This window comes from Triturus cristatus, chromosome 2_2, assembly GCF_964204655.1.
Source record: "Triturus cristatus chromosome 2_2, aTriCri1.1, whole genome shotgun sequence".
In the NCBI taxonomy this organism is placed as follows: domain Eukaryota; kingdom Metazoa; phylum Chordata; class Amphibia; order Caudata; family Salamandridae; genus Triturus; species Triturus cristatus.
In genome coordinates, this window is record NC_140582.1 from 1,050,511,866 (window position 1) to 1,050,530,056 (window position 18,191).

An 18,191-nucleotide genomic window follows, 5' to 3' on the forward strand; every position below is an offset into this window, starting at 1 on the left:
GGGTACGTCAAATAAATACTGTCTTAACGATTCAATAAATAAGGTAGATCATAAATAATCAAGGCATAAATATAAGTGCATTACATTACAGGCAATTAAATATTATGAGGCAATAAATACTGTACGACAATAAATATTGTGAAACAATAAATACTGTGAGGCAATAAATAGGATAAATACAATAAATACAGTGCTCTCAATAAATAATAAAAGCCAACAGTGACACTTGTAAAATCAGATCACATTGAAAATACTATGGGCTGATTTGGCCCAGTCACAGCTTGTGGTTATTTGGATGGCCTGAGGGGTATACTCCCTGGCTTGGACAAGGCTGAGGCCTAAACTGAGGTAGATAAAGGGGGAATCTAGAGATCTGGCTCTCCCACACTATACAACCCCTCTGTATTAGTCTCAGCTCACCCCTGGCACAATCAAGCTGGTTCCAGCACCCTAGGTTAGTCTCTCAGGGCTCCACAGGGCCTTAGGCGCCCTCTATTCCACTTACTGCCCTTTTTATAAAGCTCCGACGCCGCTGGAGTCGTGTCGACGCCGTGAGGCGGCTCCGGTTCGATGTCGGCGGCCTCGGCGCAATGTCAGTTCTTGACGACGTCGATAGGCGGCTCCGGTTCGATGTCGGCGGCCTCGGCTCGATGTCGATCTCCGATTCGATGACGTCGGGCAGTCTTGGCTCGATGTCGACTTCGGGCAGCTCCGGTTCGATGTCGGCGGCCTCGGCTCGATGTCGACCTCCGGTTCGATGACGTCGGGCTGTCTTGGCTCGATGTCGACTTCCGCCGGCTCCGGAGTGCGACCTCCACTCCCGACCTCCGGCACGATTCTCTTCAGGTTCCGGCGACTCCGGAGTGCGATCTCCACTCCCGACATCCGGCACGATTCTCTTCAGGTTCCGGCGACTCCGGAGTGCGATCTCCACTCTCGACCTCCGGCACGCTTCACCTCGGTCTCCGGCGATTCCGGAGGGCGGCCTTCACTCCCCCGTCGACGCCGCTCACTCGACCTCGGGTGATTTCCTCCTCGACCTCTGGTACTCTCCACGACCTCCGTCGGCGCCCTCTCTTGACCTCTGGCGGCTCCGGGTACGACGTCTGCTTTCCAGTCAGCGCCGCTTCTCCACTTCTGTGGTAAACCATTTTCCTTTACCTGGACTTAATTTGATACAGAAACATAATTAAATAGCTCAGTAAAATGAGAGGCAGAATCCGTGGTATTAGAGGTTCGGAATGGGCTTTATTCCAATGATCGATTATAATCGGTTGCTCCAAGTTCCATCACCACGGAGGTTCAGGAAGTGAAGTACATACTTTATTGACAAGAAGTAACCTTTATAGTACATACATTACAATGAAGCGAATGCAATAGGCGTAACAATTGATAAGGAAAATGACGATGTATCTGCGTAACCAAAAAATGGGTGTAATGAGGAGTAAAAAGGAACATAATTGGTTATGATGTCACATATAGGTGGATCTATAAGATAATACTTGGCATAGATGCGCGCGCAGCAGTATGACGTGTGATTGACGTGCAACTAGGGGGTGAAGGGGACTTGATATTTAGCTCTACATGTGGAGACAAAAAGTCTGGGGGGTCAAGTCAACCTAATCCCAAATCATATCTAACATCCTATGTTTAAAGAACTATGTTATCCACAAAAGAAGGACTCTCGGACAGAATCTATTCTATACTGACTGTGCGTGCGTGTACAAGCGTCTAAATGTCTACACTGAAAGCGAGGGGGTAGGAATATTCCATGGTAACAGGGCTATGAATTACTTGCATGAGGACAGAGAAGTCGAGCCTTTTGCTCGGTAGCTGGAAGAATGTTTACTTAAACTACTAGACAGGAATGCATCGGCTGAGGGGGAAGCAGATAACTCGAAGGCGAATTACAGTTCTTGGCAGAGAATAGGCTGATGTCAGGCTTCGTGAGCCGCGCAGAGAATGAGACAAAGTTCATGGTCACAGATGCAGGCTCGAACTGCAGTTTTCAGAGGCAGAAAGCAAGAGGAGTTTGATGACAGAATCTGGGCCTACTTGCCTGGACTGTAAAATGGCATAAGTGAACCATATAAAGCCGGTAGCCTTTCATACTTAGGAATGGAATATCCGGCCTATTCATGGCGGATCTGACAGAGGACATGTTGACGGTGGACGCACATGTATTTGCGTCTTCATAACTGGAACTGGAGGGAACATACATGTACTTGTGACATGCACATAGAACCGTTGGGGTCCAAGATAGGGGACATAACTGATCGGAAAAATCCATATTTCCACATTCCCTCCTTGTCCCCTACTTGCCCGTTAAGAGATATCAATCTTCATCAATCCATTGATCTGTTCATATAACATCATTTGTTCTTCTTTCTTCTTCCGGGACGAACGAAATCTTGGTGGTGGAATACACGATGTGGTACACAGACCACAAATCGCTGGTCCACATTGCAGACATAGACAGCAACTGAATAGTATGAGAAGGCCAATACCTAGGAAGGATAAAACTCTCCATCCCCAGGCTGATATCACACTCCAAAACCAACTGGACCAAGTCCAAGTGCCTGGGTTCTGGTGTATCTGGTTTACAATCTTATGAAGGCGAGTGATGGCTTTATATACAGATGGCGAATTTTCTGGTATGAATACGCAGCAGCTTGATCCGATGACCCTACAAGCTCCGCCCCTATCAGCCAGGATGACGTCAAGAACAAGACGATTTTGAAGCACAACAATCCGCATAGCAGACTGCTCTTCCGTTAAATTGCCTAAGGCGGAAATAGTCTCATTCACTACTGCTTCAAGGGTTCTAGTTAATCTACGTATCAGTTTACTATTAGTAACAGTACCTATATAAGGAAAGATGCCTTTATTGAAATCTGTGTATTTTTCCCATGCTGTTTCAGTGTAATCGACAATTGGGAGATCTCTCCGCTCTCTGTTGTGTACTAAATGAATATTTCTGTAATAATCAGGAGGAGCTAGGAAAACAGGTGGCAAAAGGAATGCAATGTAGCAGGTACCATCCCAGTCTAGAGGTAGACGCATATATGCAGTCTGACCACATATAAAGTAGGAGTGGCGATAAGCTCTAAATGAAGATTTGCCTCGATCACTGAATTCTACTATAGTAGTGCATTTACTATGGCCCATATGTATGGAACCAACCTTTCTTACACATAATTCACCCTTCGCTGGGAATACTGACATGGTGGGCAAGACTAGTTCAACTTCGGATACGACATTTAGAATCATGAGATTAGGTGTAAAATTACCTAATCCATATACTTCATTTTCTAGATCAGTTCCTGTTCTCTTGGGGCGACCCTCCTTGTCAGGGTAGCAGACCTTGAGTAAAACTAGGTTCAGATTTCCCCATACCCAATGATCTTGGTAAACTGCTGTGTCTGAGTCTATGGAATTGATTAAACTAAACCATGCTCCACAGGATCCATTATGTGTAAACGGATGTGGAAAGAAAGGCAGGACTCCTTCATAATTCTGATAGGGAGGGAGTCGGCCACACACCCAACAATTAGTGGCATTACTAGTCTGATGGGAATGATGTAACATACTAATGAAAGTGTTATTGCGCAGCGCAAGTCTATAAGACAATTCATGCGGAGGTAAGTCACTAAAAGAATGATCAGCAGTAACATTATAAACATGTCTAGAAATAGGGTAATATATGTGCAACAATATGCTTGCAGTAATTATTAAAAGACTCAAGAAAAACAAGATTATTAATGTCACTATGCAATGGCTACGCAGTGATTTACAATACGCCTGTCGTTTCATCATTTTTCGCGACTGTCCATGATTCAGGTCTAGAGGATACATGTCAGAGACAGATTCAACCGCTTCACCTAGGAGAGGACTTAAACAATCAAATCGTCTGACGTTCTAGGCCTCAATTTAACTTTATAGAGTTCGGTTTCAGTCTTTTCAACCAAAGGAAGTTTTGAATCAGTCTGTGAGGGAGTGCAGGGCACAATGTCTATATCCGAGGATTGTCCATGAAATTTCTTGATATGACTTGAATGAATCCAGCCCTTGCGGCCCTCGATCTTCACGGCTGTTCTTGTGGTCAGCAGAACCAACTTGGGTGTCTTCCACCTGGGCTCCAGCTGAGTCTTTCGGTCGAAATTTTTCACAAACACGAAATCACCCGGAACTACGTCATGGGGTATCACCTCAGTGTTGTCGGGAAATGCTGCAGCAACCTGTGAACGACAAGATTGTAGTGCAGACATCAAGGAAGCCAAGTAATCTGTCAGCATATTACAGTCAATATCAGTTATTTTGCGTGGTATGGGCGTCCCCCACATATTTGGTGGTCTGCCGAAGATCACCTCATACGGGGATAGCCCTGTTCGAGAGTGTGCTACCATTCTCATGTAAAAGAGTGCAACTGGTAATGCTACTATCCAGTCGACACCTTTCTCTCTGCATATTTTGGACAGTCTGATTTTCAGTATCTGATTATGTCTTTCTACGAGACCTGCTGCCTCGGGGTGTCGAACACAGTGGAATTTCCACTGATATCCTAGCAGAAGTGAAACATGTTTCATTAATTCGGATGAGAACGGCTGGCCGTTATCTGAGTAGACAACACGTGGTAAACCGTATCGTGGGAAGAATTCTCGAACCAACTGTTTGGCAGTAGTCGGGGCAGTGTAATCTGAAACCGGGTATGCCTCCGTCCAACGGGACAGAGCGCAGACAACTACGAGAACATATTTGAATCCTCGACATCGTTCCATCTGGATATAATCCATCTGGAGGACTTCAAAAGGGTGGTCAGGAGGATGAAATCCACCCTGTTCTACGGGAACGCTTTTTCCTGGGTTGAACTGGCAACAGATCATACAGGTACGGACCTTTTGTTTGGCTGCTGCTCGTAAATGTTTATTGAACCAAATGTGTTGAATGCTGTCTAGCATAGCTTTTTCTCCTAGATGCGCTGGACTATGTATAGTGTTAATTATAACTTGGACCATTGAATCAGGAAGGAACCACACAGACTTTTCCTTCATCATCCATCCTTGGTCCGTTTGGATCCCTCCTAATTCAGTCCATTTCTTTATTTCGTCTGGTGTAGCATGTGTCTGTATGTCAATTACGTCAAGGGTAGGATCTTTAACTGTCATACAATGTGTCGGTGTCGGGACTATTGTCTTTGTCATGTCGGGGGTTTGAGTTTGAGCAGTCTGTTTAGCTGTTCTGTCGGCTAGATCATTGCCTTGGGAAATGATATCAGTAATCTTCGTATGAGCCTTACATTTCATAATTGATATTGCAGTGGGTAGATGTATTGCATCTAATAAGGCATGAATGAGGGGTCCGTGCTGAATGTGGGCACCGTGGGAAGTTAAATAACCTCTCTCTCGCCACAGCACGCCGAAGTCATGTACAACTCCGAATGCATAACGTGAATCAGTGTATATGTTGACTTTTTTATTTGTGGCTTGAATACAGGCTTGTGTCAGAGCGATGAGCTCTGCGGCTTGAGCTGACAAAGTATTTATACGATTAGTTTCAATGACTTCAGTATCGGTGGTGACTGCGTAAGCAGCCACTAACTCTCCTGTACTTGTTCTCATACATGAACCATCTACATACAACGTCAGGTCTGGATCTGACAATGGGACATCTGTCAAGTCTTGTCTGGGTTTTGTCGTTATAGTAATAACTTCAATACAGTCATGAGCTAGTGGGTCTGTTCCGGTTACTGGCAAAAGTGTGGCAGGATTCAATGTGTTACAGCGTCTGATTTCTATATGTGGCTGAAACAATGTAAGTTCATACCCTGTAAGTCGCGCTATAGTCAAGTGTTGTGTTTGCGTTCTATTTACAAGAACCTCTACTGCATGTGGTACTTGAACTGTCAATGGATGTCCTAACACTATGGCATCGCTTTGTCTGATTGCTAAAGCTGTCGCTGCTACTGATTTCAGGCATGCAGGCAAAGCCTGAGCTACTGGATCTAATGTACTAGAAAAATAAGCACATGGTTTGTGTGCTCCTGCTTGTTCCTGTGTGAGTACTGACAAGGCAGTACCTTCGCGTTCTGTAACAAAAAGTGTAAACTGTTTTCTGTAACATGGTGTTGCTAAAACAGGTGCTTGACATAAAGCTTTCTTTAGGCTTTCAAAAGCTTGTGTATGTTCTTGAGTCCAAGGGAGAACAGTCGATGTGGCTGCCTCCTGTGTTGTCAACTGAATGAGTGGTTTTGCTAGAAATGCATACTGAGGGATCCACTGCCTACAATATGAAGTGAGGCCTATGAAAGCCCGTACCTCCTTTTGTGTCTTGGGTATTGGCATGTTAGCTATTAACTGAATGCGGTCGGGTGTAAGCTGCCTTCCCTCCTTGGACAGCGAGTGTCCAAGATAAACAACTCGCTGGACACAGAATTGCAGCTTAGAAGGGGACACCTTGTGCCCCTTTTCGGCTAGAAATTGTAAAACTGTCAGTGATGCTTTTTCACATTCCGGTTCGCTTCTCGCGGTGATCAGCAGATCATCGACGTATTGAAGCAGAGCAGTGTTAACTGGCATGTGGATACTATCGAGTTCTCGTTTCAGTGCTTGGCTATAGATGCTGGGGCTTTCTGTAAATCCTTGAGGTGCGCGTGAGAATTTAAAGCTACGTCCATTTAAACTAAATCCGAACAAATATTGGCTTTCCGGATCTATTGGGACGCTGAAAAAGGCATTCTTGAGATCGATTACAGTAAAGAATGTTGCTTCGGAATCAATAGCTGTCAGTAATGATGAGATATCTGGGACCACAGGGAATTGTGGCACAATGCATTTGTTTAACTCGCGCAGATCAATAACCCATCGATATACTGGCGGGGCCTTAGGATCTGTTCGTTTAAGAATCGGAATTATCGGTGAATTACATACATTGGAGTCTGTTTCTACAACTACTCCTTGGGCAATAAGCTCGTCAATGATTTGTAGTAAAGCCACTACAGCATCTGGTGGTAACTTGTATTGTCGCATTCGTGGTAGCACCACTCCTGCCTTTAATGTGACTCTATATGGTGTAATATTCATGCAACCGACATCAGTAGGGCCTTGTGCCCATAAATGTGTAGGTAAAGTCTGCAGTCGGGGATCCATGTCTCTAGACACATAGTGACCTTTAAAATCACGTAAAAACAACCTTACTCCTTCCGGAGAACAACATATTATGGCTCCTAGAGCTTTCAATGTTTTTATTCCTAGCAAGTTTTCTGGACATGATTTAGTAAGCAATAAATCTGTAGTTCGGGTCAGAGGTCCTATCGTAAGTGGCAGAGGTTGTGACACTTCATTAACAATAGGTTTTCCTGAAAAACCAAGGGAAATATTCTGTGAGCCTGAGAGGGGTGCCCCTGGAACTTCACTACGTTTTATAGTTGTTCGACTTGCCCCTGTATCGAGTAAAAATTTCCTATTTTGGCCTAATAATTCACTATGTACATAAGGTCCTTCTTGATCTACAGGAATCTCGATAAGGGGTAAATCAACTTCCCTCTCTAGGCTAGTTCATGCGTAACGCTGATACTCAGGATATTCATACTGTGCGGTCTGATACATTTGTCGTGTTGTTGTCTGTGTGGCAGCAACAGGCAACGGTGGTGCAGCTGGCACAAACTGTATTGGCTGTTGTGCGGCTGGCATGGCCTGGGCATGCTGCAGAGCTCCTTGTTCATTCTGCTCTTGTCTAAATGGCCGTGGTCTTTCTTGTGTTTTACCTATGGCGATATTATGTTTTAAAACTGGACAATCGTGTACATAATGACCTGGCTTTTTACAATAATTGCATGTCCCTTTTACAGGTCCTGCTGAATCGGAATGTGTCATACCCTTTTTATGTCCTTCAGCTGGAACTGTCTGGGAAACTAGCATTTTCATTTTCGTGTCTTTCATGCGTCTGTGTTCATGTTCTTGTTCCTCTCTAATTCTATTGTGATGGTACTGTAACATTTGTAACATTTGTGATGGAGTGTTACCTTGCCAGGTACTCTCGAATTTTAATACTCTATTCTTTACTGGTGGCAAGGCATTTTCTACTAATTTTGTTACAAACAGATGTGGGTATGATTCGCTACTTGCTTTTATGCCACTATTTATACCAAAACATTTTTCAAATCGGGCATAGTAATCACTAGTGTCTTCATCTTGCTTCTGTTTACAGGCTGAAATTGTACCCCAATCTTCCTTTTTCGTAGTTAATAAACGTGGCAGTACCTGTACTAATAAACCTGGCAGTGCTTTAGTTTTATCCCCAAGTCCTGCTCCTGCAGTTCGGGCCTTTTCTTCCGCTTCTAACACTGACCATTCTATCTTTTGGTCTCCTACCTCCCACTCTTTTTCCTTGAGTTTCTCATAAATACCAGCAGGCATCAATACCTTTAATATTGTCATAATGTCGGGATAGGTATACTCTCCCATGAGTAACATGTCTTTAATTTCTCGGTGAAAACCCGCTGGATCTTTGTCATGACTGGGTACCACTTTCTTCATTTGTAACAATTCTATTTTCGATATGGGCGTATATACAAATACGCGCTTGAACTCGTTGTCCTCGCCTTTTATTGGGTGCACTTCTCGTAAGGGATTCTGTCTATCCATGTGATACGTGGTTCTTTCCTTGACGGGCAATGAGACATGCTCTGCGGATACAAAAAGAATATACTGCTTTCTTGATTCTAGAATTTCTTTAATTAATTTAGTACCTGCACCTCTCCATTTATTCATAAGCAATTCAGTCAGTATGTCAGGTAAGGGACCAGGGTCCGAATGCTGACTTCGATATAGTATAATGAGTTGTTGAATCATATAAATCCCAGCTAACCTCTGTTCATCTGGGGTAAGATTCAAAAAGGTGCGTACTACTGTATCATCACTATATTTTCCGGGACTGTCCACCCAATGGACAGCTGCCCTGGCTAAATCTTGTTCATCCATAGAATCAAGAAAATGATAACCCCTTCGTTCTCGGAGTAGTTTGTCGGCGGTTTGGAACGAATGCTCGTTAGACCTTATATTAATTATAGGTATTTGGAAATTCCTGTTATTATCTGGACATATCGGACGTATCGAGTCAGTAAGACGTCTATTATTATTACAAGATCTTCCTCTACCTACATAGGCTATGGTGTCTGACTGTCCTGTGGGCAGTCCTGACCTTTCTTCCTCGCTTTGTTCGGACTCGTCTACCTCTAATCTCTCTTCGTGTAGGCGTTCTATTTCTTTACGGATCTTTCGGCACATGGCTATTATACAATTTTGTTTATCATGTCTCCCTTCTGATATATTCTGGCTCCATCTTGTAAGAATTTGCATTGCTTCCGGGTCTACCCCCGGTCGGTCTTGATTTCTGATCACACAGTTTATGAGGAAACGTAACAGTTCCCCCTGTATCTCTACTTTCTGGTATTCCATAGCTCTGTTAATACATTCTGGATCTCGCCCTGTTTGGACAAAATGATATATTTTATCTAGATGCGCAGTCATTCCTGGTAACTTTCCTAAATACACTGCGGCTCGTCTGATACGCAATGATGCCAGGGTCATTTCGTCCTCTTTACCGGGCACAGGGTCATATCTGCAATCTATAAGAAGTTCCTTCAGCGTACGGGCACTTATGAGTTTGGGTGTACGTGAATGTGCTGACTCTTGAAAAGTAAGTTTATTTATTCTGGGTGGCGTAGAAAAGATATTGGTAGCACCTCCCGTGGCCCCATCTGGGGTGTCGGGTGTGAAAGGATTCGTCGAACGTGACACAGCAACTACAGGTGTGGATACAGCTATAGAAGTAGCTGTAGGAGCGGATGCAGAAACAGATGTGCTTGCCAGAACTTGTGACTCGATTTGTTGCTGTAGGGATACGGGTGCTGGATCTTGGCGTTGGACCTCCCTGGTATGCGGTCTATGCGGGGCGGAATTAGCATATTCGGGAGCTGCGTCATCTAAATATGAGGAAAGAAAAACATCTTCTGCGGTTCTAGGATGCCCCTTAGGATGTACCTTTATTGGGAACAATGGGGGTGGCAAGTCTTTCGGTATTTCTGGAGTAGCCTTAGGTAATCCTTCGGCCAGAAGGGGATACATACCATTCATAAGGGCGTTTCTTTGTCTGTCTACTTGTTCTGATTTCACTCGGATACCTTCCTCAATTAATAGATTTTCTCGAACTTTATTTGAACTTTCTTTATTCTTTTCTTCCTGTCTACGTGCTTTTTCTGTGCGTCTATGAGATTCTTTACGCCATAACTCAACGGCGTCTTTCTGTGACTGTCTGACTTTCCTTTTCCATAACTCTTCCTCGACTTTCATGATGCACTCTGCATCCCAGGTTCCCGCTGCGGGCCACCTCTGACTTTCTGGTAATCCCTTGGTGTAGTCTACCCATAAATCAAGAAATAATATAGCGTCTAAGCCATGTTTGTGATACATGAAGTGCCCTGGAGTGTCCCTAGGAGGAATAGGGACGGCTTCTTCGAGAACCCCTTTTCTAGTAGTGATCTGTCTTAATTTCGAAAAGAGCGGCATATTGACAACTGGTCCGATAATTAATTTTGAACACACTTAATACAAAAGCACAGTAATGAACAACCATTCATACCACAATATGCAGGACGTTTAACACATTTAGACATTAAACATTAAAACATTTTTAACCTTTAAAATAACCAACAATGATGATCGTCTGCATAACTAATCACCAAGCTTAATTCTTGACAATAACTAGATACTTCGGAATACTTGATATACTGCTAAACAGTACAGATACACTGCTAAAACAGTGCAGACCGGATTTGTGTACCCAAACCCGTCTTGACCGGCACAACCTATGTGCACGTCAGAAATGCCTCCCCAGCAATGGTACTCACCGGGTAGCTTCGGAAACGGAAGGCCTCGGTAACTTGAACTTGAACCGGACTGGACTCGACTCGACTCGTCGGACACTGGGCTTGACTTCGAACTGGTGGGTCTCTGTATACCTCGGATCTTGCTCTCTCAGCTAGGCTCTGGTCGGGATACTTCGCACTTCTCACCGCCTCGTCTGGGTGTTGATCGCAGTCTCAGTCGCCCCCGCTTGACCGGAGGGAGATACAGGAAATCCTGCTGGTACGCGTTATTGTCCGTCCAGCTGTGGCAGGAGACCGGGCCTGCAACTCACCGCCGGCGCGTGAGATGAGAAAGTGTCCCTATTCGGGCGCCATTCATGTGGTAAACCATTTTCCTTTACCTGGACTTAATTTGATACAGAAACATAATTAAATAGCTCAGTAAAATGAGAGGCAGAATCCGTGGTATTAGAGGTTCGGAATGGGCTTTATTCCAATGATCGATTATAATCGGTTGCTCCAAGTTCCATCACCACGGAGGTTCAGGAAGTGAAGTACATACTTTATTGACAAGAAGTAACCTTTATAGTACATACATTACAATGAAGCGAATGCAATAGGCGTAACAATTGATAAGGAAAATGACGATGTATCTGCGTAACCAAAAAATGGGTGTAATGAGGAGTAAAAAGGAACATAATTGGTTATGATGTCACATATAGGTGGATCTATAAGATAATACTTGGCATAGATGCGCGCGCAGCAGTATGACGTGTGATTGACGTGCAACTAGGGGGTGAAGGGGACTTGATATTTAGCTCTACATGTGGAGACAAAAAGTCTGGGGGGTCAAGTCAACCTAATCCCAAATCATATCTAACATCCTATGTTTAAAGAACTATGTTATCCACAAAAGAAGGACTCTCGGACAGAATCTATTCTATACTGACTGTGCGTGCGTGTACAAGCGTCTAAATGTCTACACTGAAAGCGAGGGGGTAGGAATATTCCATGGTAACAGGGCTATGAATTACTTGCATGAGGACAGAGAAGTCGAGCCTTTTGCTCGGTAGCTGGAAGAATGTTTACTTAAACTACTAGACAGGAATGCATCGGCTGAGGGGGAAGCAGATAACTCGAAGGCGAATTACAGTTCTTGGCAGAGAATAGGCTGATGTCAGGCTTCGTGAGCCGCGCAGAGAATGAGACAAAGTTCATGGTCACAGATGCAGGCTCGAACTGGAGTTTTCAGAGGCAGAAAGCAAGAGGAGTTTGATGACAGAATCTGGGCCTACTTGCCTGGACTGTAAAATGGCATAAGTGAACCATATAAAGCCGGTAGCCTTTCATACTTAGGAATGGAATATCCGGCCTATTCATGGCGGATCTGACAGAGGACATGTTGACGGTGGACGCACATGTAGGCACTCCAGGCACAAGTTTCCACCCCTGCTGCCTCACTCCTTCCTCCTTCAGGTTTCTGCTCCTCTCTCTTCACCAGTCAGGTGCCAACTGCCAGCTCCAACTGTCAACTCTGGCTTTAGCTTCTCAACATTCTAAACCGCCTCCAACTGTCACAGGGTTCCAGAATGTTGCAGAAGGTTCTAGTAGGTTCCAGTGGGTTCTGATGATGTCACAGGTGGCCACCATTTTGTGCTCCAGGCCCTCAGACAGAAGTTCCAGGGGTAGATAAAATGGCTCCCTGAATCTGCATCAATACGAAAAAGTCTGGTGGTTCCCAAAAAGGAAAAATACTAACAGGGTTTGAGGCAAAAGTGGGACAAAATAAATAATGATGAGGAGGGACCACCCAAAGGGCTGACAGGTCTAACAGTGAGCTTTTATTTTCTTATGTTTGTAACAAAAAACAACTTATTATTAATCACATTGGCAAAACCTAATGCATTTACCTAATGCATTTACCAATGCATTTTTTAATGGCACTGTCAAATTTCCTAGGATATGTCAAGACTCTCCCATATATGTAGTCCCTTTCATCTCTTAAGAAGTTGATCCTTTTTAGGTCGAGCCTAATTAATCCGTTTAGATTAATTGATATAGTAAGTGTCAAAAAAGTTAATTTATTGCTTGTTGTGCCTCAGTTTATTAAGTGAATGAATTATGCTGAAATGTGGTCGGAAGGAAGGCCATGGGGTGTTGATCACCCTCAATTGATCTGACACTTGTCTTTGCTGTCTCTGTTACTTCTATTACCTCTGTCTTTATATTCCCTTCCACAAAGTGTAGCTATGGGTTCCATTTATTTTGCCAGCATGTATGTTCTTGACCTGACCAATCTCTTAGTGGCTGGTTGCTGGGGAAAGCAGAAGAGACCAGAAGTGATAAGGAAGAGTAGAGGGTCTAGGGTGTACACATATTAAGTTTCCCCTAAGGAGTCTCCCAGTGATCTGGTTGGTTAATGCATATGGTTATAAACATATATTTGACCTTATTGTGCTTGAGATGCACTAGTTTGGAGTGCTGTTCAGGATATGGCCAATATGTTGATGCTGGGTGTGTGTGTATGGGTATGTGATAAGTGGAGACATAAAAGAGCTCATCCAAGGTTCCTTGGGACCTCTCAACGTAAGCAGGGTAACAGAAAATATGAATAATTATTAAAAGATGATAATAAAGTAGCATGAAAGGTGAAAACAATGAACAAGGCACTTGTTTTTTTGTCTGAGCATAAAAAACCTTGTTTTTGTTGCAGCTCTTTCTCTTTTAGAACAGCAGGAAGAAGTTGCCAGTTTTGCAAGGACAGAAAAACTAGAAGACGTAGTATGTGTTAATTCCTTTTTTAATAGGGTCGTTCATTTGTACATAATGTCTATTTGGTTATATATAAGGTAAAAATAATGCTTATATCACTTTATTATAACTTTTCGACATGCTGCACAGAAGCCACACTGCTCTACGACATAGCTTAAAGACATTGGCAAAGTCAATAGCTCTGGCTAAACACTTATAAGGCCCCAAAGGCGAGACCTATTGGCTATGCCAATGCTTGTTTATTTTGCTACCCAGGCCTATTTTTTCCCAGTCTGACCCTGTTTAACTTATCCTTCTATCCCCACTTTCCGAGACTCTCTTACCCCCTGCTTTCTCTTCTCAAAGCCCTTCTCTATGCTCCTTCTTTTTGCTAAAATAGGGGGTCAGTAGAAAAGAGAGGGTACATAATCACCTTTAATATCCTCCGCTCTTTAATATTTTCACTATTTCTGCCTGAGGCCCTGCAAAGCAGTTCTATGTAAGACCTCAACGCGCTTGTTGGGCGTGGACCACAACAACAGCCTTAGAAAAGAATTCTTCTCTTCCCCCTCCCAACCTCTCTGTTTTTTTTTTTTGCTAAGCACCTTCTCCTTTTCTCGTTCCCCGCACTCCCTCCTCCCCCGGTTCTTCTAATATATTATTGCTTTTACTTCCAAGAATTTCACATACGCCTCTCCCATTAGCACATTCAAAGTAACCACATGGAGAGGAAATGCTTTTAAAAATGATTTGCTTTGCTAGACTCCCCTGAAAAACAGGTGCTGGCGGCCCGAGTGCCAAATCGTGTTGTACATTCGCCTGCTCAGCTCACAACCACCAACATCCTAGGGTTTCTGTGAGGAGTCCTGTTCGCGCACAATGTTATGGAGGACACGTTCTACCCTACAATGCAACAGTCACACACGACCTAAAAGCATGCTGCCAAGTGGCTCTGTGTCATATGTGACATGTTTAGCCAGTGCTTGCATTTTGGCCACACAAGACAGAAATGGGTAGGGGCGGATCCTCAAAAGTCAGGTGCAAAGTGGGCACTTGCTGATTTTGTTTACGCCGGGTCCACAAATTCGGGGGTGCCCAAATTGTTCAAGATTCCAAGACTGATATCTTGGAATGTAGAATAAAATGAGAGAAATTTTGTCCATTTCAAGGTGTGTATATAGCGCTTGTGAACTGCTTACTTGCATATTGCCAAAGAATGCACCTACATCTTGCACTGCTCCTAAACCTGTTTGGGTTTCCGAGTAGCGTGCTACCCGTTGAAAAGCTCTTCACTCGCTCTGTCACTGCAGTCCAGAAAAAAACTTACTGCCTGTGCCAGGGCACAAAACAGAGCCCGATAGAGACCCGTTTCGAGGCCCCCTTTAAAAAACTGCTGGTGCTCAGCACAGGTGAGACCCGGCCCACTTAAAGCCCTGTGTAAACCCTTCCCTCTTCTATCCATCCACTTTCCTTTTTCAATCCAAATAACAAATTCACATGTCCACCTCTCAAATTAATTTCATATCTCCCTATACTAATTCACTACTAATCCTTTTTGGGTCCTGGAGGGGAATTATCGTTTACATCGCATGCAATACATCGCCTGCCATTAGAACGCGGTCGTTACAACGACTGCGTTGTTACATCGCAAACCATTACAACGCAAGTTGTTACAAAGACTTGCTGTAGGGGGCAGAAGGTGTTGGATTTAGAATCCAACACCTTCCCTACTGTTGCACAGACTGGAGTTGCAATAGTAAATTATACTATTCCAACATCCAGCGCCCCCTACAGCAAGTCGTTGTAACGACCGAGTTGTAATGGCATGTGATGTATCGCATGCGTTGTAACGTGGCCTACTCCACGAAAAATTGCTTCATCGCCTCTTTAGGGGTAGTAAGCACTATATACATGCGATTACAATTACAATTACCTGTAATCCCGTTTTGGATGTACACAGACATTTGAACCAAAAAGGGATTACAGGCCCTTTCGTGAACTGAGCCTAAATGTTACAGGGGCCACTAGACAGTGCTTCAGTGTAGTGCAGACATAGAAAACAAGCATTGGCATAGCCAATAGGTCTTGCCTTAGGGACCTTATAAGTGTTTAGTTATCCAGAACAATGTTCTTGGTGCAACAACATCAACTGTTGCATGGCTAAACACTTATAAGGTCAGGCGAGACCTATTGGCTATGCCAATGCCTGTTTAGGACTTGTTCCCTGAATAGAATACAAATATAATCTGCATATTACATAACCTGCTTAGCAGCATGCGCATTAACCTCTCAAAACTGTGACTGGCAAATCATAGAACTCTCCTGAAACTACATTTACGACCAGAATTATCTTACCATTATTATAATTCTGTGAAAATTGCTGGGTAGCACAGCAGCAGGTGACTACTTTAAACCTTGCAAGATATATATAGCTAATTTGTGACCAATTAAATTAGGACTCGTTTGCTGTCAGCTTTGTTCATGTTACCAATTTCTTTTTTTTTAAACATAAATGTGTAATTTGACAGTTTTTTCATGCTTTTCCTGACTTCACCCCATTTCCTCTGCCACGTTAACTCCCAAAGCATGGGTTCGAGGGGTGAATGTGGATGGGACACGAAAACAAGCATTTGCAATGCAATAGGTCTCGCAGTTGTTAGAGTTTGAGCTATTGGCACTGTAAATGGCAATGCCTTTTATTTATGTGTTGGTTTTTAAAACAAATAAAAGGCATTGTCATTTACAATGCCAATATTTTAAACTCTCGCAAATGTGAGACCTATTGCATTGCAAATGCTTTTTTTTTTAATTACCCAACCGGTTGTGACTTTAGGACTCGCGTCGTCCTGACATCCTATGTCATGCAAGCAGATGTTCCTACTCACTGTGCTGTTTCTGCGTAGTGTTGTGAAACGAGTGTAAATAGGTAGTAGGCGCTATATAAGAAGATTCTGACCTCACTACTAGTCAGGTGTACACCTCGGTGCCTGCGCTGGCCTGAGGGCGGCGTGCGGTCGTGACTGCCCGACCTCCCACAGCGCCAAGAGACTGCCCGACCTTCACAGTGCCAAGAGGCAGTAAAGAGAACCAAAGTTCATTTACATGTTTGGTGACATAATTTGTGGAGTTGTATCGAAGACTTTTTTTACCGTCTTAAACGTGTTTCTGTGGTGACGGAAGCCAGCTGCAATATATATATATAAAGTAGTGGCACAGTAACGTATATATTTTTTTGCTTCTCGCTCCTTTCCGATGTCCGTGAATCTGGCATTTAGGGCGAACTGCCAGCGCAGAAATTCGGAAAATGACTGAGGCCAATACTAGCGAAAATAATGTTTCCGGTGTTGACGTGTTGTGATGTTTAACATATTGGCATAGTAAACACAAACACAAACACATATCACCCTCTAGTTAACATAACCATGGCTTTGCACTGGGTACTTATGCAAACGCTGGCGCTGCCCAAAACACCAGGATGAATGCACGTGTCAAGGCGCTGCCCGAAACACCAGGATGAGTGCACGTTTCAAGGCGCTGCCCGAAACACCAGGATGAGTGCACGTTTCAAGGCGCTGCACGAAACACCAGGATGAATGCACGTGTCAAGGCGGTGCACGATACACCATGATGAATGCATGTGTCAAGGCGCTGCACGAAACACCAGGATGAATGCACATTTCAAGGCGCTGTACGAAACACCATGAAGAATGCACGTGTCAAGGCGCTGCACGAAACACCAGGATGAATTCACGTGTCAAGGCGCTGCACGAAACCCCAGGATGAATGCACGTTTCAAGGCGCTCTACAAGACACCAGGATGAATGAATGCACATGTTAAGGCGCTGTACGAAACACCAGGATGAATGCACGTTTCAAACAGCCCCTGTGCAATCAGCCCTGGGTTTCACACATTGCGTCCTTTCCAGTGGCGGTGGCTTTCTGACAGAAACAGCAAGGAAACAATTTAGGAGTGTGTTTATAAAATAAGGTTAGGTGGCGATTGCGACCAACCGTTTTTTTTTATTTTACAAGCAAATAATTAATTCCAACTTAATGTCTGGAGCAGGGATTGCCCAGAATTTCGAACCGTTTTGAAAGCGAGAATTTCGAATGCGGAATGTTTGAGAATGTGTCGCGTAATGAGATGGCTGCAGTCAAGGATCGATTCTTATAGATATACAGCATCAAACGAGATTTGCGAACTATTAAATGCAAGACTGGAAAGCGAGGAGAAAAATAACAGGGATGGGAATAAGGAAGAGAAAGAGAGGGAAATAACGAGAGAGAGAGAGAGATGGGGGAGGGGCAGAGGCGAGTGAAAAACAGGCAGCGAGGAGAAATGGTGAAGTGAGAACAATTCATAGACAGGGACAGGATTCGGAGACAAAGGGGAGAAGAAAACTAGAAAAGCAGCGGAGGGAGGGTTATAGTGAGAAAGGTGTGTGTGAGACGGACAGAGAGGTAAAATGATGGAAGGCAGAAAAATAAATGCCAGGATGTAGAAAGATAAAGAAACATATGAAGGAAGAAAATCGGGCTTTATATGAAGGAAAAGAAAGCGTAGCAGAGAACAAGA